The sequence below is a fragment of the Oryctolagus cuniculus genome, chromosome 1, assembly GCF_051225735.1.
Source record: "Oryctolagus cuniculus isolate XC-2025 breed Fujian yellow rabbit chromosome 1, ASM5122573v1, whole genome shotgun sequence".
NCBI classification, from domain to species: Eukaryota; Metazoa; Chordata; class Mammalia; order Lagomorpha; family Leporidae; genus Oryctolagus; species Oryctolagus cuniculus.
Genome location: NC_142867.1, coordinates 105,579,349 through 105,600,831, shown reverse-complemented (window position 1 = coordinate 105,600,831; position 21,483 = coordinate 105,579,349).

The window sequence follows — 21,483 nt, the reverse complement described above, 5'->3', positions numbered from 1 at the left end:
TTGGACTGTTTCCAGCAAGTCCACAGTCCTGGGTTGGGATAGTGAAATGAGCTCTCTGCCTGGGTTCCCGACAGCACCACCATTTGCTATTCTTGTGTCTCCGCTAAGCCTCAATTTGTTCATCTGTGAAGTGGGAATTGAATACCTCCTTCATCGGGGATCTTCACAGGATTGAAGAGAATAAGAGATTCCTCTTTGCTGTGGCTGGATGGTTTGGTTAGCCTGGAAGCCAGAGGAAGGATCCAATGATTTGACTTCTTCAGGTATTGGGAGTCTCTAACTCTAGAGAAACTTAAGTGAGTCCAGAAATGACCATGCAATTGGCCGTGGCAGGCGAAGCTTATCAGCTCATTACTTGTGTGGCTGACAACATGACAGGGCCCCCAAGCAATCCTGAGACATTCAAGGGAAGGTGCCAGTCATGGGCTTCTTTTTAGCATCCCAAGTGAGCTGCTCAGGCACCGCGGTCTCTGCTGATCCGGTTTTCACGGTGCGTTGGTGTGGAACAGCTGAGGCTGATGCACTGTGGGGAGGAGAGCAAAGGGAGCATTGTCACATCCCAGTAACATCAACACCCAGCCAGGAACAAAGGTGCTTGTTACGCAGTAGACATAATGGGAAGGCCAAGCCAGGGCAGCAACCTTGTAACGTGGATCCATGAAACGAGGATTTTGCCCTTGGAGATCAAACCAAGCTAACTTGAGTTTCCAGTCATAGGTGATGGGAGGGAAGTTGCTAAGCTGAAAGGGGCTGGCCAGCCTTCACTGACCACCCACCAGGGCCACTGTGCCTAGCACATAGACTTGAAGGTAATAGGCAGGTAGAGAGATTGCAGGGTACCAAAGGAAGGGCGGGGGGCAGCAGGCAAGAGGTGTCCAAGATGTCAGTGGAGACGCAACAACAGGTGGATCTCAAAGAAAAAGGCCAAGGTGGATACAAGAAGGAGAGCCGGCGCTCATGGCCCCGTTAGCAGAGGGCACCACGGAGCCTCACCCGACACGTAGCTGTCCGCTGACGCCTCCCCGCTCATCTCTGCAGCACTCGCCAGCTTTAAGGCTGGTGGTGCTTGATGGTGAGCAGGCTGTGAAGCTCCCACGGGGCTGGGATATTTTCACGGAAGACATGCAGTTCTGCGAGCAGTGATTGATTCAGAGAAGGGGGACTTCCTGTTTTCTGCTACAGCCACAGAAGGAGGGTTTAACCCTGCAGTAAAATTCCCCAGGGAAATTCAGGGGCACGGCTTCCTGACCATGAGGCCTGTGAGCATGTGTGCCAGAAACTCGGGACATCTGTTTTCTTTATAAGGAGACAAGGTGACAAGCAGTATGGGAAGGGTTTCATGGGTCTTAAAAATAGGGGGCTTTCTGCCTGTGCCGCAGCTCACTAGGCTAATCCTCTGCCTTGTGGCGCCAGCACACCGGGTTCTAGTCCTGGTCGGGGCACTGGATTCTGTCCCGGTTGCCCCTCTTCCAGGCCAGCTCTCTGCTGTGGCCAGGGAAGTGCAGTGGAGGATGGCCAAAGTACTTGGGCCCTGCACCCGCATGGGATACCAGGATAAGTACCTGGCTCCTGCCATCAGATCAGCGCGGTGCACCGGCCACAGCACGCCGGCCGCAGTGGCCATTGGAGGGTGAACCAATGACAAAGGAGGACCTTTCTCTCTGTCTCTCTCTCTCACTGTCCACTCTGCCTGTCAAAAAAATAAAATAAAATAACATAAAAATAGGGGGCTTTCTTCCTACCTGGGAGGGAGGTGTGGCTCCCCGGCAGGTGAAGAGTTGAATAGATGACCCCTCTGACTACAGGTTCTGGAATCTTGGGGATCCACCAGCCTCTGCTGCTGCCTAACTCATCCAACCGGATTCAGAAGACATGACAGGGTTGAATGATGTATGAACCACACAGCTTATCAGAGCAGATCCTCTGCTATCTAAATACCATCAGGGCTGATCTACACGAAGTAGGAAATTAACCACTTTCTGATTTTCTTGAATAGCATTCTGTTCTTTGGTAAATCAAGTCAGCCTTCTCTCCTCTTCTTCCCCTCTCCATTCCCCACTCTCCCTATTCAAAAGCTAACCCTGGGCCATAGACCTTAAACTTGGTGCCCAAATCCTGATGCCTTCGTTGGCACCGTGCACACACAAGCCTTTTGCATAAATGGGTCAAGGCCGGTTCTTACCTGGGCACTGCTGAGATAAGCTCCTCCTTGGACTTCCTGCCATTCCTCAGCTGCTGCAGGCACAATAGACGAGCAGGAAACACAAGGAGGGTCTGGAGTTGTGGAACAGGAAGCCAAGGGGGCAAAAGAAGCGCTCTCCTCTCTTTTATTGTCCAGGATAGACTAGGAAGACACGGCGATACCAATGGCAACTGTCAGGATGCAGACCACCTGCCGTGAACGGTGCATGCACAGAGATCCCCGTGGTTGTGTGCTGGGCGTCTGCAGTGTGTTTGCACACCCAGGAGGTGGACATGATCATTGCCATTTTACCAAAGGCAGAAGGGGTCAGTCCTCTGCCCAGCCTCACAGGCGGTGGAGCAGGCAGTATTCCCAATCTCCCTTGACCGCAGTAAGATCAGGGTTTTCAATGACCAAATCCCAGTTTCTTCACCAGACTAGGTGTAGCCCAGCTCTGCTTCCAGCCCCATCCGGATTCAACTGTCAGGAGGGACTGATGACATCTCACGCCATCTGCTTGCCTTCCTGGGTGCTCCCTTGCTTCTTTTTTTAATTTAATGAATGCATTTTTACATAGATACAACTTTAGTATATAGTGGTTCTTTTCCCCATAACCCACCCCGCCAACTCCCATCCCTCCTCCCATTCCCTCTCCCATCTCCTTCTTCATTATGGATCATTTTTAGTATGACTTTATATACAGAGGACCAACTCTATGCTAATCATAGAGTTCAACAATTTGCCCCCATGCCCACACACAACATAGAGAGTAGAGTTTGGGGAGAGAATTTGCAGTCGATTCTCATATTACAATTCAGTAGGGACAGAGGTCCCTATTGGGACCTGGGGAGCAAGTGCACAGTGACTACTGTTGTTCCTTTAACAATCAACACTCTTTTTTTATGACGTCAGTGATCATCCGAGGCTCTTGCCGTGGGCTGCCAAGGCTATGGAGGCCTTTTGTGACCACAGACTCTGTGGGTATTTGAACGTGGCTATAAACAAAGAGGATGTTCTCCTCTCCCTTCAGAGAAGAGTGTCTCCTTCTTTGATGACCCTTCCTTTCCTTTGAGGTCTCGCAGAGATCCTCCGTGTAGGGTTTTTTTCCACAGCGTCTTGATTTCCATGCCTGAGATGCTCTTGCAGGCCTTTCAGCCCGACCAGGAAGTCTTAAGGGTTGATTCTGAGGTCAGAGTGTTATTTACTGCGACAATCATTCTAGGAGTCTGCTGTGTGGACTGCTTCCCATGTTGGTCCCTCCTTCCTTTTTAATTCTATTATTTTTACTGCCTCCCTTGCTTCTGCCACCTTACCTCAGGATAAGGAGCCCTGCTAGCCCTGGGTGTCCCTTCCCTCTTCTAAGCATTTGGGGGTACAGGAATGTGCCTAGAGAGTAAGGCAAATTGAATACAGTAAGCATCTTGGCAAAGGGATAACCTGCTTTCTTGTTTTAAAACTGTATCATTATTAGTCCTTTACTATAGAAGTAAAAATAGTGTTTAAAATGCACTTTTTTTGAAATGCCGTGTCTAGTGTATGAGTCAAACAATACAGATTTAATTCATTCAAAACATGGTAGTCCACAATGCACCACCATGTTTGATCAGCCTTTCCTTTGTTAATGGACAGTATGGGGGTTCCAGTTATTGTCTTTTGTCATTACTAACAAGGGTAAAATAAGCAATATCTACACATATACTAACATTTTTATTTTTATGAGAGTCTATTTCTGAATCAGTATGTAATAATGTGTGTATGTATGTTTGTGTGTGTATGTGCACTTGAGTGCATGTGTGTATGTGTGTCTATGTGTACAGCATGTGTATGTGACTGTGTGTATATATGTGAAAGTGTATTTGTGTGTATATGTGAGTGTGTATGTGTTTGTATGTGCATATGCATGTGTGCATGTGTTTATGTGTATGTATGTGTGCACATGTATGTATCGTTTGTGTGTATAATATATGTGTGTGCAGGCATATATATATATGTGTGTATGTGTGTACATGTTCAATGCCATTATTGTATGCTTGTTGCACATCTGAAGCTATTTGATCTTTCATGTGGAATTTCGTGAAGAAACTTCTAGGAATGGAGAACTATTTGAACACAAAGTTGATTTCTCAGTTCTTTTTTTTTTAAGATTTATTTATTTATTTATTTGAAAGGCAGAGTTACAGAGAGGCAGAGGCAGAGAGAGAGAGAGAAGTCTTCCATCTACTGGTTCACTTCCCGGTGGCTGCGGTGGCCGGAGCTGAGCTGATCTGAAGCCAGGAACCAGGAACTTCTTCTGGGTCTCCCACATGGATGCAGGGGCCAAGCACTTGGGCCATCCTCCACTGCTTTCCCAGGCCACAGCAGAGAGCTGGATCAGAAGTAGAGCAGCTGGAACTCGAATTGGTGCCTATATGGGATGCTGGCACAGCAGGCAGAGGCTTAGCCCACTATGCCACAGCACCAGCCCCATGTCTCAGTTCTGAGAGATTGTTTTGAAACATTCTCCTTTCCTCCCAACATTTAACAGCTTCCAAACATACAGCAAAGTTGAAAGTTTTACAGTGAACACTCATACACTCAGCACCTCAATCCCACCTCGTGTTAACCCATCAGTCCAACTGTGCCACCCACTGGGGGCTTAGGTGACAGAAACGTGTTGTCAGATCTGCAGGCTGCCAAGTCCAAAATCAAGGTGTCAGCAGGACTGGTCTCCTTCGAGGGCCGCAAGGAAGGCGTCAGCTCCAGGCTCTCCCCATGCTGTAGATGCTGTCTTCCTGGGTCGCTTCCCAAAATCTGTGCTCAAGCATGTCTTAGTGATCAAATTCCCCCTTTCACAAGGGCGACTCTTGTTGTACTGGAGCCCACCTGAAAGACCCTATTTTAACTTGATAACCTATTTAAAGCCTCTGTCTTTAGTGAGGTCCCTTCTGAGTGCTGGAAGCTGAGATTTCAACATAGCAATTTATTTTCAAGAGCTGAACACAACTCAACCCACGATACCAACTTACTTTGTGGAACATTCTTTTTTTTTTTTTTTTTTTTTTTTTTGACAGGAAAAGTGGACACTGAGAGACAGAGAGAAAGGTCTTCCTTTGCCGTTGGTTCACCCTCCAATGGCCGCTGTGGCCGGTGCACCACGCTGATCCGAAGGCAGGAGCCAGGTACTTATCCTGGTCTCCCATGGGGTGCAGGGCCCAAGCACTTGGGCCATCCTCCACTGCACTCCCGGGCCACAGCAGAGAGCTGGCCTGGAAGAGGGGCAACCGGGACAGAATCCGGTGCCCCGACCGGGACTAGAACCCTGGGGTGCTGGCGTTGCAGGCGGAGGATTAGCCTAGTGAGCCGCGGCGCCGGCCACTTTGTGGAACATTCTGAGTGAATTTCAGACTTCAATTCATGTTCCCCTAAGCATTTTAGGCAGTATGTTATTAAGCAGTGTTCTATATTTACACATTTATTCTTTTGATGTAAGATTTACATCCAATAAAATGCTTAAATCTTGAGTGAACACTGGGAATTTTGACAAGTGCAAACAGTGGAGGAATCCAAACTTCTTTTAAGATCTAGAACATGACCAGCATTCTAGAAAGTTCTCTCATGCCCCTTTCTGGACAATCATCTAGTTTCTCTAAAATAATATATAATAATCCCTGTGATAGGAAGTAATCCTGCCTTGCCTCTGATTTTAATGGAATCAGTTTAGAAGCACATGGTTAGAAGATCACCATTGCTTTAGACAGTCTTATTGTGTAGAAAGTAGTAATGGGGCCAGCGCTGTGGCGTAGTAAAAAAGCTGCCACCTGCAGTGCCAGCATGCCATATGGATATTAGTTTGAGTCCTAGCTTCTTCTCTTCCGATCCAGCTCTCTGCTGTGGCCTGGGAAAGCAGTAGAAGATGGTTCAAGTCCTTGGGACCCTGCACCCACGTGGGAGACCTGGAAGAAGCTCCTGGCTCCTGGCTTTGGATTGGCAGAGGTCCAGCTGCTGTGGCCATTTGGGGAGTGAAACAATGCTTGGAAGACCTCTCTCTCTCTCTCTCTCTCTCTGCCTCTCTCTAACTCTGCCTTTCAAATAAATAAATCTTTTTAAAAAAATCAGCGCTCTTAGACAAAAGAAAACAATAATAAAGATAATGTGACATTTATGAAAAATAAAGCACAAGAATAAAATACCTGTGAGCTCACCACCCGTTTAGGATGAGACAGGGCACATTCAGGGTGGCATGGCCACAGACTCAGCACTCGCCTGAGGATTCCAACACGATTGATACCATCGGCTCTGCCTGCTCCTCCTCAGCCTGTTCTTTTGCTCCCTCCACCCCCCGCCCATGTATCAGTTTGCTATTGCTTTTAAAACATAGTATGTATTATATTTGAGTTCCTTTATCCCTGTATTATTTAGCATTTTAATTGGGAGTACATGTGAAATTTTCTCAAATGCCTTTTCAAATTACATTCTTGCCAGTGTTTTGCTTTTCTCTTTAGATCAATGGAATCTATAAATTAAATTGTAGATTTCCTGATTTTGAACTTATATTAATATTCCTGAGATAATCCCTACTTGGCTATGAGGTAACAGTCTTTTCATATCATTGGGAAGTTTTATTTGCTATTATTGCATTTTAAATCTTTGTTTATAAGTGAAATTTATCAATATTTTAATATTTTGCACTATAAAATTAGTATTAAGTGAAACTAGATTTTTGCTTTATTTTATTTTCATCTGCTTGAAGGACAGAGTGATAGAGAGAGGGGGAGAGAGAGAGAGTTATTGCATTGGCTGGTTCACTCCCCAAATGCCCTCAGCTGCTGGGACTGGAGCAGCAGGAGAAGGCAGGCGCCCAGAACTGGGTCTCTTAGGTGGGTGGCAGGGGCCCAAGCACTTGAGCCATCATCCACTGCTTCCCAGGAAGCAGGAAGCTGGATTGAAAGTGTAATAGTCCTAGGGTGTAGAGGGTAAAGCCACTGCCTGCAGTGCTGGCATCCATATGGGGCCAGCTCAAGTCCTGGCTGCTCTACTGTCCTTCCAGATCTCTGCTGTGTCCTGGGAAAGCAGTAGAAGATGGCCCAAGTCCTTAGGCCTCTGCACCCACGTGGGAGACCCAGAAGAAGCTTCTGGCTCCTGGCTTCGGATCGGTGAAGCTCTGGCCGTTGCAGCCAATTGGAGAGTGAAAATGCAGATGGAAGACCTCTCTCTCTCTCTGTCTCTCCTTTTTATGTAACTCTTTCAAATAAATGAATAAATCTTTAAATAAAAATAAATCTTTTTAAAATAAGTTCAACTGCAGTAATGACCAGAGATAAAAATAAAAAAAATAAAGGCTATAAAGTATTCTCACAAAAAAAAAAAAAAAGAAAGAAAGAAAGAAAAAGAAGAAAGTATAAGGGCTGTGGGACTCAAACCAGCCCTCCAGTTTGTATGCACAAGTTCCAAGAGGTGGCTTAACCTGCTGCACCACAACACCTGCCCTTACACTAGATGTATTATTCATAGAGCAAGTTTCTTATTTTATGAAAAAAGAGAAAGTTTTCTACCTTTTCAATGGCCTAAAATAATTTCAATAACTTGGGAATGATATTTTACTTCAAAAATTAGACAGAATGTGCCTGTAAGCAGTCTGAACCCTCAGTCATTTTTAACGTACATCTTCAGTTTTCTTTTTAATTTCTCATACATCATCTGTTAAGATTTTCTGCGTCTCTGTGGGCCAGTTTTGGTGGGTATTATTTGTCTAGGAAAATCATTGATTGCCTTTAGAGTTTCCAACTTATTGTTAATAATGTTCATTTATGATATGCTTGGATATCTGTGGTCATATCCCTTTTTATCACAATATTATGTATTTTTCTCTCTGTCTTTTGTTCTTAATCAGACTATGCAGAGATATCTTACTTTCTGATGGTTTTCCCTCAAAAAGCCAAATTTTGGTTTTCTATTTTTTTTTCTGTTGCATTGATGTAAATATCCATCTTTATTAAATATTCATAATTTATTTTGTTTTATCATGTTATCACACTATTTTTGTTGAATATTTATTTATTAAAGATCTATTTATTTATTTGAAAGGCTGAGTTACAGAGAGGCCGAGGCAAAGAGAGAGAGAAACAAAGAGAGAGAGAGAGAGAGAGAGAGAAATCCTTCATCCATTGGTTCACTCTCCAGATGGCCGCAACACTGGAGCTGCGCCGATCCAAAGCCAGGAGCCAGGAGCTTCTTTCAGGTCTCCCACGTGGGTGCAGGGGCTCAAGGACTTGGGCCATCCTGTACTGCTTTCCCAGGCCATAGTAGAGAGCTGGATCAGAAGTGGAGCAGCCGGAACTTGAACCAGCACATATATAGGATGTCAGCACTGCAGGCAGCGGCTTTACCCGCTATGCCACAATGCCAGCCCCTAATTATGTATTTGTAATTGTAATTAATAATAAAAGGGAAATTTTAAGATTATGAGAATTTCTGTAAGTAAAGATCTAATTGTTCTGGACAAGTTTGGATATGTAATATTTTCTTTCCTGCTTATTTATAATTTAAAAGCAGTCATTATCCAGAAAGTAGCTACTGTTTCTTATTTTCAAATAATTGTTATGTTGTTAGTGTTATTGTTGATGTTGTTTTGGAAGAGATTATTTTTAATTGCTTATTTTCAGATTTTTAAATAGTATGATTGAGAATGTGACTTATTTTCCTTTCAGTAGAACTTATTAAGATTTTCTTTGTCCAAGGTATATGGAGTTTTTATGCAAATGTTTCATTGACATAAAAACAATGTGTGTTTTTTGTATTTACTCATAAATCTGTTAAGCCAAGTCTGTTTATTATGTCATTTGAATCCTTTTTATCCTTGTTATTTTTCTCTAATCACTCAAATTTTAGAAGAAACATTTAAAAATATTCCACTATTTTAGCTAGTTTTTCTTAAAGAATTTTTTAAAATTTCAGATTTGGTTTCTATGCTGTTTGTACAAATAACTAATGATCACTGTATCTTCCTCATGGGCTATGCCTTTTACCTTTATAACTGTCTTGTATTTTTTCCCTTTGGATCTGAATTCCATGTTATTTGATAATATTGTTGCTATTGCTGCTTTCCTTTTTGTTTGTGTTTGTCTGATGGATTTTTTTTCCCAATCATTTTAAATTCTTAGTCACCATATTTGGTTTATTCACCTATGAAAATTAAACTAAATTTATTTTTAAACTCAAGCTTAACATCTCTGTATTTTTTAAAGGGAAATTTAGCCTATTTACATTTAGTGTATGCTTTTTATTTTATTTTTATTATTTTTATTTTACCATATTCTAAAATATTTTATTTTTACTTATTTTATCTATTTTATTTTATTTTTCCCCATTTTTTTCTGACATTTTAGTCAACACTACTGTGGCAGGTGACGAAGAACTCAAGTAAATACAACTTAATCAAAAGCAGGAATTTGTGCCTCAAGCATGAAAAATCCAAAGAGAAATGCCAGGAAAAACCAAACCCAATTGTATATCATCATGGATAGTCTTACATCTTTTTTTAAGATTTATTTTATTTATTTGAAAGACAGAGTTACAGAGAGAGGTAGAGACAGAGAGAGAGGTCTTCCATCTGCTGGTTCACTCCTCAGATGGCCGCAACAGCCAGAGCTATGCACATCTGAAGCCAGGAGCTTCTTCCGAGTCTCCCATGTGGGTGCAGGGGCCCAAGGACTTAGGCCGTCTTCCACTGCTTTCCTAGGCCACAGCAGAGAACTGCATTGGAAGAGGAGCAGCCAGGACTAGAACCGGCACCCTTATGGGATGCCAGCACTTCAGGCCAAGGCTTTAACCCACTGCACCATAGCGCCGGCCCCGGCTAGTCTTACATCTTATGCTTCCTCTGCCAGCTGTATGCATAGACAAGCTCATCTATGGGGAGAAAAATCACTGACAGTACCAGGTTTGTATTCCATGTGCTTAGCAATCCTGAAGGAAAGAAAGTGTCTGTTTACCAACAATTCAAGCTACAAGTTTAATAGAGGAGCCGCAGTTGATTAAAGTTAGGTCAAATATACATTCCTGTTTTTTTTTTAAGATTTTTTCTTTATTTATTTGACAGGTAGAGTTACAGACAGTGAGAGAGAGAGAGAGAGACAAAGAGAAAGGTCTTCCATCCGATGGTTAACCCCACAAATGGCTGCAATGGCAGAAGCTACACTGACCTGAAGCCAGGAGCCAGGTGCCTCTTCTTGGTTTCCCATGCGGGTGCAGGGCCCAAGGACTTGGGCCATCCTCCACTGCCCTCCTGGGCCACAGCAGAGAGCTGGGCCAGAAGAGAAGCAACCAGGACTAGAACCCGGTGCCCATATGGGATGCCAGCACTACAGGCAGAGAATTAACCTAGTGTGCCACGGTGCTGACCCCCTCAAATACACATTCCTAAACCCTGTCTTTGTCCCTGTCCTGCAACATGATTTATTAGAAAGATTAAATTAATTAATATTTGTAAAGAACTTAAAATAACTCCTGGTACAATACCAAGTGCTGTATTAGTATTTATTGAGTAAAAAGAAAATCTGAATGCTATTAGCAGAAGGGGAAATGAGTATTGGGAAGGCAAACACAAGAGACATCTACTGTATTTGGTTTGGCTGGATTTCCCTCTCATTAACTTTCTTTTCTTATTAACTTATTCTTATTCTTTCCCTCTCATTTCTGATCCTGCTGTTGATTTTCCTAGTCCTAATAGCCAAAATGACAACAATTATTTGCATTATTACATTTAAATTCTCTGCCTATCATTTTCACACTCTTGAATATCCTTTCCTCAAAGATGAGCCCAACGGGTCTGTAGAGCAGCTGTAATCCAGCTGCCTTCTAATTAGAGTGCTGCCGATAAAAAATCTGACTCTAGCCTGCTTCTCATTCAAGTTTCTTCCCTCCATCCACCCCATTTGGAAGCTTTTAATTTTTTATTTAACCTTTGAGAAGGTTTAATATCTTATATATAGACACTTAACTAGGATATATCTAGTCTGAATATTTTTTCCAGAAACCTTTTATTTAAGGTGTACAAACTTTATGCTTTTCATAAATACAAATTTAGGGACATGGTGGTTCTTCCCATCATACCTGCACTTCTACCCCTCCTCCTCCCTCTCCTATTTCCATTCTTAATTTTACTGAGATGTATTTTCATTTAACTTTATACACATAAGATTGACCCTATACTAAGTAAAAAGTTCAACAAATAGTATTAAAAAAGAAGAAACTGTTCCTCAACAGTTGAGACAAGGGCTGTTCAAAATTATTGGATCTCAAAGTGTCAGTTTCACTTTTATAGATTACAGTTTAGGTATTTTATTAGTTACCACAGATCAGGGAGAACATATGGTGTTTGTCCTTTTGGGACTGGATTCTTTCGCTAAGTATAATGTCTTCTAGTTGCATCCATTTCATTGCAAATGACAGGATTTCTTTTTTATTGCTGTATAGTGTTCCATGGTGTACATATCCCATAATTTTTTTTAACCAGTCTTCAGTTAATGGGCATCTGGGTCAATTCCATGACTTAGCTATTGTGAATTGAGCTGCAATAAACATGGGGGTACAGATAACTCTTTCATGTGCTGATTTCGTTTCCCTTGGGTAAATTCCCAGGAGTGGGATGGTTGAATCATCTGGTAGGTCAATATTCAGATTTCTGAGGTATCTCCATACTGTCTTCCACAGTGGCTGTACTAGTTTACATTCCCACCAACAGTGCATTAGGGTACTTTTCCCTCCACATTTTCACCAGCATTTGTTGTTTGTTGATTTCTCTATGAAAGCCATTCTGATGGGGGTGAGGTGAAACTTCATTATGGTTTTGATTTGTATTTTCCTGATGGCTAGTGATCCTGAGCATGTTTTCATGTTTGTTGGCCATTTGGATTTCTTCTTTTGAAAAATGGCTGTGGCCGGCGCCGCAGCTCAATAGGCTAATCCTCCACCTTGCGGCACTGGCACCCCGGGTTCTAGTCCTGGTCGGGGCGCTGGATTCTGTCCCGGTTGCCCACCTTCCAGGCCAGCTCTCTGCTGTGGCCTGGGAGTGCAGTGGAGGATGGCCCAAGTGCTTGGGCTCTGCACCCCATGGGAGACCAGGATAAGTACCTGGCTCCTGCCATCAGATCAGCGTGGTGTGCCGGCCGCAGCACGCCGGCCATGGCGGCCAATGGAGGGTGAACCAATGGCAAAAAGGAAGACCTTTCTCTCTGTCTCTCTCACTGTCCACTCTGCCTGTTAAAAAAAAAAAAAAGGCTTTTTAAGTCCTTTGCTCATTTCTTACTGGGTTGTTTGTTTTGTTGTTGTTGAGTTTCTTGAGCTTTTCGTATATTCTAGATATTAATCCTTTGTCAGTTGCATAATTTTTAAATAATTTCTCCTATTCTGGTAGTGTCTCTTTACTTTGCTGAGTTTTTCTTTTGCAGTGCAGAAACTTCTCAATTTGATATAATCCCATTCGTCAATTTTGGCTTTGATTGCCTGTGTCTTTAGGGTCTTTTCACACAACAAATCAACATCCTTTTTATATAGACAATGTCATGGCTGATAAAGAACTCTAAGATAAATCCCATTTGCAATAGCTACAAAAAAAAGCAAATACCTTGAATAAATCTAATCAAGGACAGCAAAGATCTGTACAATGAGAATTATAAAACATTAAAGAAAGAAATTGAAGACACACACACACACAAAACAGAAAAATCTTCCATGTTCATGGATTGGAACATTCAATATCATCAAAATGTCCATACTACCTAAATCAATTTATAGATTCAATGCAATACCAATCAAAATACCAAGGACATTCTTCTCAGATGTAAAAAAAAAGATGCTGAAATTCACAGGAGACCCCAAATACAACAAAAACAAAGCCAGAGGCATCACAATACCAGATTTCAAGACTTACTACAGGGTAGTTATAACCAAAACATCCTGGTTCTTGTACAGAAACAGATGGCTAGACCAGTGGAACAGAATAGAAACTCCAGAAATCAACCCATATATCTACAGCTAACTTATATTTGACAAAGGAGCTAAAATCAATCCTTGGAGCAAGGACAGCTTCTTTAACAAATGGTGCTGGGAAAACTGGATTTCCACATGCAAAAATATGAAGCAAGACTCCTACCTTACACTTTACACCAAAACCCACTCAAAATGGATTGAAGACTTAAATCTATGGCCTGATATCATCAGAGTGTTAGAGAACATTGGGGAAACCTTGTGAGGAAAAGAGTTCTTGGAAAAGACCCAATATCTGAATATGTTTAATCAACCCTGTCTTGAGTTTTCTGTGTACAAATGCAAGTCTCTCTGGAGTTCAGCAGAAATTGCTTCTGTTTGTCCCAATCTTCCCCTATGGATCAACTGTTCTTTGATTTTTAGGTCTCCTGGCTCTTAATCCAAGTTGATTATCTTTCCCCTTATTTATTAATTTTTGTGTGTGTTTTGACTCTGTTTTGCAAGGCATTGCCCTTGATTTTCTAGATCTCCAGTGTGAATCTCAGTAGCAGCTATTTTTTAATAGTTTATCCATTTATTAATTATTTAGGGTTTCTTCTGTGCTCAAATTGCATCCTCTTGAGGTATCTCACCCCTTTTTAAAATTGATATTCTCATATGTCTCCTGCATCATCCTTTCTTCAATGGGAGCCACCTGCTCTGCATCTTCAGCTTAGTCATTCTCCATAAAGATGCCAGTGTGTGCCAAAGGGATTTCTAACTTGTTTGGTCTTATTATAGTTTCTGGTCCCTTCCTCCCCATATGAGGCAGGTTGTTGGAGTTTCTTGTAGCAGTGTCAAGATGACAGGTGGTCAAACAGACAAAAATTTTGGCGGATTTGAGCCAGAGATGATTGAATTGGAAAATCATTACCCCTCTGATGATGTTTCAAAAGGGCATTTTCCTGCTAAAGATCTACCAGTTGAAGGAAGCTGGAGAGATCTCACCAGTGTAGTTGGCCTCCTGGACCACCGGAAACAGCAGGATGGGGAACATTCGTGCTGTCTTTCAGATAGTTTATTTGTTAATCCTACAGTTGAAAGATTTTCAGATTATCTACACTTCGAGGCCACTATGAGTGATGCTAAGCTGTTGTCTGGAACACATGGGAATACATTTTTCTACAGCAATCATTGTCAAGTGTAGTCCATTATCCATAGAGATTCCTAACACTTTTCTGGAAGTTCACGAGCAAAACTTTTCATAAGACATTGCTTACTTCTTTCGTTGACTTAACATTGTACTGATGATGTGAAAACAGTGGAGATAAACCATTAGTGCCTTAGCACAAATCAAAGCAATGGCACCAGACTGTACTTGTAATCATCGTATTGTTTACTGCGAGTATTCATGGCAGTTTAAAAGTGCCAGTTTCGGTGCCAGTGTTGTGGCACAGTGGGTTAAGCTGCCACTTGTGTCCCACCATCCCATATGGGCGCCAGTTCAAGTCCTGGCTGCACAACTTCCAATCCAGCTCCCTTCTAATGAGCCTGGGAAAGCAGCTGAAGATGGCCCAAGTACTTGAGTCCCTGCACCCATGTAGAAGACCTGGATGGACCAGCATGAGTCCTTGCCGATATTTGGGAATCAAACCAGAGGATGGACGATGGACAATCTCTCTCTCTCTCTCCCCCTCCCTTCTTAACTCTTTCAAATAAATAAATTTTTTAAATGCAAGTTTCATTTAGGAATTTCTTGGAGTAAGCAAGAAAAGTTCTTAATTGTATTGAATCTTGTTTCTTAAGTTCATGTGTTTTCATTCTATGCAGCACCCTCTGAAAAAATCAAGTATCTGAGAAACATCTAAGAAGGACATGGAAGGCTCTGTAATTTCTTTGAAAGATGTTGAGAAGACTTAATAAGTGGACCTATATACCCTAATCATAATTAGAAAGCCCAATATTGTAGAGTTGCTAATTTTTTGAAGGTGATTTGATGACTCAGTGCAAGGGGATTGCTGACATTGTTTTATATGTTTGCAAAACTTTTTTCTAAAACATTTATTTATGTATTTGAAAGGCAGAGCTGCAGATAGAGAAAGAGGTCTTCCATCGCCTGGTTCACTCCCCAGCTGACCACAATGGCTGAAGCCATGCCAATCCACAGCCATGAGTCAGGAGCTTCCGCTGGATCTCCTATGCAGATGCAGGGGCCCAAGGACTTGGGCCATCTTCCACTGCTTTCCCAGACCATAGCAGAGTACTGGATTGGAAGTGGAGCATCCAGGACTTGAACCGTCTGTATGGGATGCCAGCACTACAGGCCATGGCTTTACCCCGCTATGCCACAGCCCCGGCCCCAGCAAAACTCTTATTAAAGTCTCTCTTAACTGGGGCCATAGCTGTGGCATACTAGGTTAAGCCCCTGCCTGTGGTGCTACTTCAAGTCCTGATTCTCCACTTCTGATCCAGCTCCCTGATAATTGCCCGGGAAAGCACTGAAAAATGGCCCAAATGTTGGGGCTCCTGTACCCACATGGGACACCCAGAAGAAACCCCAGCTCCAGGTTCTGGATCATCCCAGCTCCACCATTGTAGCCGTTTGTGGAGTGAACCAGTGGACAGAAGACCTCTCTCTGTCTCTATCTTTCTCTCTCTCGGTAATTCTGCCTCTCAAATAAATAAATAAGTCACTAAAAAAAGTCTATCTTAATGGAATACAGTAGAATTCCTAAGTACTGATAATTTTTATGCCATTATGAAGATAATTTTTGTTTTTTATTCATGGTTGACATACAAAAATATCTTTTTTTGTTTGTTTGTTTGTTTGTTTTTTGACAGACAGAGTGGACAGTGAGAGAGAGAGAGACAGGTTCACCCCCCAGTGGCCGCTGCAGCTGGCATGCTGCGGCAGGCGCACCACACTGATCCGAAGCCAGGAGCCAGGTGCTTCTTCTGGACTCCCACGCGGGTGCAGGGCCCAAGCACTTGGGCCATCCTCCACTACACTCCCGGGCCACAGCAGAGAGCTGGACTGGAAGAGCGGCAACTGGGACAGAATCCGGCACCCAGTCTGGGACTAGAACCCGGTGTGCTGGTGCCGCAGGCGGAGGATTAGCCTATTGAGCCACAGTGCTGGCCAAAAATATAATTTTTTAAAATACTAACTTCAGGGCCGGCACTGTGGCGTAGCAGGTAAACCGCTGCCTGCAGTGCCGGCATCCTATATGGGTGCCAGTCTGAGTCCGGCTGCTCTACTTTTGATCCAGCTCTCTGCGATGGCCTGGGAAAGCAGTAGAAGATGGCCCAAGTGCTTGGGCCCCTGCACCTATGTGGGAGACTGGAAGAAGCTCCCTCCTGGCTCCTGGCTTCAGATCTTTACAGCTCCAGCTGTTGCGTCCAAGTAGGGAGTGAACCAGCGATGGAAGACCTCTCTCTCTCTCTCACTGCCTTTCTTTGTGTGTAACTCTGCCTTTCAAATAAATAAATAAATCTTAAAAAAATTAGCTTTTCATCCAGGAAAAAAATCAATCAAATTTCTTATCAGTACTAACAGTTGAATTGTAGATTCTTTTGGATTTTCTAGAAGCACAACAATTCTGTCAGGGACTCGTCACAGTTTTATTTCTTCATTTCCAATCTTTCCACCTTTCATATATTTTTCTTGCCTTAACCTGTTGGAGAAGGTCTCTAATACAACACTGGTCTGTGGTGGTAGTCGAGAGGTCAGCTGGGCAGCGTCATCGGGAAGCTGGGCTGGGGCTGGAAGGTGTACTTCCGAGGGACTTGTGCGGCAAGCTGGTGCCAGGCACCGATGAGGGGGTGGGGGGAGGCGGTCCTGATTAAGGTTCCTCCTTCACCCAGAGTGAGTTTTCCACGGGATGCTCGAGTAGAGTCAAACATGGCAGGCAGTTTTCCTGGAAACAGGTAGGGAAGAGTGAGATAGCAGTGTGTTTTAAATCGGCTTTGACATCACCCACCGTCGCTTCTGCTGGGTTCTATTCATTGGAAGCCATCACTACTGATTCTGGCAAAGGGATTAGACGCCACCTTTTGAAGGAACAAGTTGTCAAAGAAGTTGGGAGTATTTTCTGAAGCCGTCACAGCTTATCTGTAAGCCTAGTTAAGTGGATTGATCTCCTTGGCACGAGCCGCCCGAAACCTGTCTAGGGAGAAGTTTGCAGCCCACTGAAGTCCCGAGGTAAGTGGGCGCAGCTGGTGAGAATGCGGTGCTGGGATGCCAAGCTGTCAAGCACCTGCTGCCCTTGGTGTCCAGTCCCCAAGTGCCCTGGCTACTAGCCAGGCTCAAGATTTATGTCTTAATTATGTAAATGGAGGGATTATGCCATCAGGGGCTCTGGTGAGCTAATTACTAAACAAGAAATCAATGCTGCTGAAGCCATGACTAATGAATCCCAGGGCTCCAGACACTTCCTATAATTGCAGTAGTGAGGATCTTATTTCAACAGACCATGCCAGAGAGCTGGGAGGGCGCAGAGGGCCTTGTCACTAGGGCGGACCCATTGAGAGCCTCTCCGGGCTTCTTTCTCTCATGGATGCTAGGGAAACAATCTCCGGACATCCCTCCTCCCCATCACATGCACTTCTGCACCTGCCCAATCAGCGGTCACAGCTCAGGCTCTGGAATGAGGCCGCAGGGACTATTATGGCTCACTCCAGTGGGGAGGGAGGAGCCTTGGCCAGAGCATCAGCTCAATCGGATGTGACATTTGCATTTGGAGGACCGAGGCAGGGTGAGAGGGTTTCACCGGGGCCCCTTCTCCTGCTCTGCTTTGCATGTGATGTCAGATTGCCCCTGACAACAGACAGAGAGGTCCCCTGACCCTCCAGGCCCCCGAGGCACAGAGCGCTTACTCTCACTGTCCACTCTTTCCCCTCCCCCACTTCCACTCCACAAGGGCCCTGGGCTCTATCTCTCTTGCTTGATGTCGCTATTTTCCCTTTAATTCCAAATTGCCAATCTCACCCTCAGCTTTTATCCAGTGTAACTACAAGAAATAGCCATGCATAATCTATGTCTACAATTGCAAAGATTTGGATGAGGCTCAGGACTGGTGTATCTCGAGTGAAATAATGGGGATGGGACTTGGTGCAATGATTAAGATGCCACTTGCGACACTGTGTCCCCTACCAGAGTGCTTTGCTTTGAGTCCTGGCTCTGCTTCCTGCTAATGCACACCCTGGAAGGCAGCAGGTGATAGCTCAAGTACTTGGATTCCTGCCACCCACGTGGGAGACCTGGATGGATGGAGTTCCCAGGTCCTGGCTTAGGCTTGGCACAGCTTCAGCTACTGTGGGCACTTATGGAATGAATCAACAGATGAGAGACCTCTGTCTCTGTTTCTCTCTCTCCCCGCCCCGTACCTCCGTCTACCCTCTCTGCCTTTCAAAGAAAATAAGTAAATAAATAAAATTGTTTAAAAATGATGAGAGGGATTTTCCTGGTATCCCAGGATTGTGGCAAAGGTCCAAACTAAAGCAGAGGTGGAGAGGAGCTAAGGAAGCCTGTGTTCTGGAGAGAGCTGCCCCGGTGGTGCAGTGAACACATCCTGGCTGTGTGGTTAGTGCACCACCCACTGCAGCGCTGACCTGCGCCTCCCACCCACACTCCATGCTCACCTTTGTTCCTCCACTCTGGGTTATATAAGGTGAGCACTGGGGAATGGCCTGAGAGATGGGCTCGGAGCTGAGCACAGTCTTACAGCGTTGTGGGGTAGGGCGATTCCCTTCTCTCCCTTGAGAAGACACAGTCTCCGCTGGCCAGTGGACATCTTGGCAGGAGCCCTGCCAGCAGAGGGGCATGGACTGGATGAAGCCTGGGAAGGAAGGCTGGAGGTGGCCGCCTCCCAGCTTCCCTCAGTCCTTGGAGCACACATGGGAAGTTCACAGGCTTTTCCGGCTTCCACTAAAGGTGCAGGTGTCAGAGAGGGGTAGGAGTGAGGAGCTATCCACCTGGCTTCCAGACCAAGTAGGCAGGGGCAGGGGCCATTGCTGGGTGGGAGGGGACAGCACAGCCCCCTCTCTGAGTGGCTCCTTGTAGGAGAGGTCAACCTGGGTTGACCATTACTGGAAACCTTCTGCCTGGAGCCTGCCCCTCCAGTGGGGTTCACCAGCCGCCTGTGGAACCAGGCTGAGCCAGGCGAGACCAGAGGCACCTGCCTCCTCACCACTGCGGCCCAGGGCCATGCAGAGGGACTTCTGCCCACCCTCCTCCCTCCTTCCCAGCCCCGAAGGCTGGAACAGCTGGACCTAGAAGAGGGAGGCAGAGGAGTCGCGCCTGAGAGCACCAACTGCCCGTGTGTCCCCAGGGCTTAGAGCCACAGTCTCCCTGGGCTCTGGGCCATAACGAGGGGGCCACACAGGGAGAGCTTTGATAGGAATTGGAGATTTTAACTGACTGGACTGAGTTTCTAATAACTGAGAGTGACAGGAGCATTCACTTTCCACCCAAAACATCATTAAGTGATGGAGGAAAGGGATTCAACAGAACACAGCAGAAAGCAGCGACTGGAAAAAATCAACTTGTTGTTCATACCCCACTGCGCGGAGACTCTCCCGTGAGCACAGCACATCATTCCAGTCGGTGCTCCCTCGGTAAGGCCTGGAGAGCCATGATTTGCGGAATGTTTGTGCGAGGCTCAGGCATGTGGGGAAGTGAGTAACCTCGCACACGGAGGGAGGAGTGGCAGGTGGCCTTTCGAGGGAGCACTGGGTACGGTGTCGTGACCAGGGCATGCCTGTGACCCCGCTGTCATTCCCAGGAATGTGTTTGTTGGCTGCCCGGCGACAGCTCAGGGAGTGCCAATAACGTGCTAAGCACTGTTCCAGGCGTGTTTGCCAGGGCAGGCGCTGTCCTAAGATCATGACATGACGAGTTAGTGAGGGAGAAAGACAGCATGTTGCGAGACACCTGATTCCTGTGTGAACAGCATGAAGAGCAGATGACAGTGGCCGCCATGAGAGGGACAGCCACGCCGGTCGGTGTGATGCTGAGGGTCAGGGCAGACTGTCACAGCTGAGGTCTGAAAGGTCAGCAGGAATCAGAGAGACTGGCGGTCACGGGGGTGGAAGAGGGTTTGGAACAAGGTGAAGACTTTGTACACACGCACAGGGGCTGAGAGAGGGCATGTTTAAGAGACACATAGAAGTTCAGTCTGGCCAGAAAGCAGAGCAGGGGTGAGGGCAGGGGCTACGGGTTGTGCTGCCACTTGCGATCCTGGCATCCCATATCGGAGCACTGGTTCAAGTCCCAGCTTCTTTGATTCTGATCCAGCTCCCTGCTAATGTGCCTGGGAAGGCAGCAGCAGATGGCCCAAGTCCCTGGGCTCCTGCCACCTATGTGGGAGTCCCAGACGGAGCTCCAGGCTCCTGGCTTGACATGGCCCAGTCTGGACTTTTGTAGCCATTTGAGGAGTGAACCAGTGAGTGAAACCTTTCTCTCCCTCTCTCTCCCTTTCTCTCTTTCTCTCTCTCTCCCTCCTTCCCTTTATGTCATTCTGCCCTTCAAATAAATAAATCCTAAAACAAAAAGGGAATGAGGGGATGTTAAGTGGGGGGAGCTAGACAGAGAGGGAAGGGGCCACACAGAGTAGTTCATGATGCATGCGGTGACTTCACCAAAGCATCATTTATGATTGTGGTGTCTGAAGCCTGCCAACAATCGATGCCAAACAATAGATCACCAGTAGCAATAAAACAGTACACTGAACAGCTATAAAACAGTGCTAAGAAGGTGGTCTATTGACATGGAAAGATGTTATAATGTCAAGTGAAAGAATGAAGATAGGCCGGTGCCGACACACCGGGTTCTAGTCCCGGTCAGGGCGCCGGATTCTGTCCCGGTTGCCCCTCTTCCAGGCCAGCTCTCTGCTGTGGCCAGGGAGTGCAGTGGAGGATGGCCCAAGTGCTTTGGCACTGCACCCCATGGGAGACCAGGATAAGCACCTGGCTCCTGGCTCCTGCCATCGGATCAGCGTGGTGCACCAGCTGCAGCGCGGCAGCCGCGGCGGCCATTGGAGGGTGAACCAACGGCAAAAAGAAGACTTTTCTCTCTGTCTCTCTCTCTCACTGCCCACTCTGCCTGTCAAAAAAAAAAAAAAAAAAAAAAAAAAAAAAAAAGAACGAAGATAGAAAATTGAATGTACTGTTTGGAACTGTTTTCATTTTAAGAATTAGGCAAACGTTTTGGAAAACTATATACCAACAAGTCAACCTTGCTTACATCTGTGTGCTTGGATTTTGGATGAATTCCATCCTTTCCTTTCTGCTCCGCTGTGGTTTCTACTATGGTTTATCTGTGGCAACTATGGTTTGGGTAGTAAAGAAGAAATGAAAGT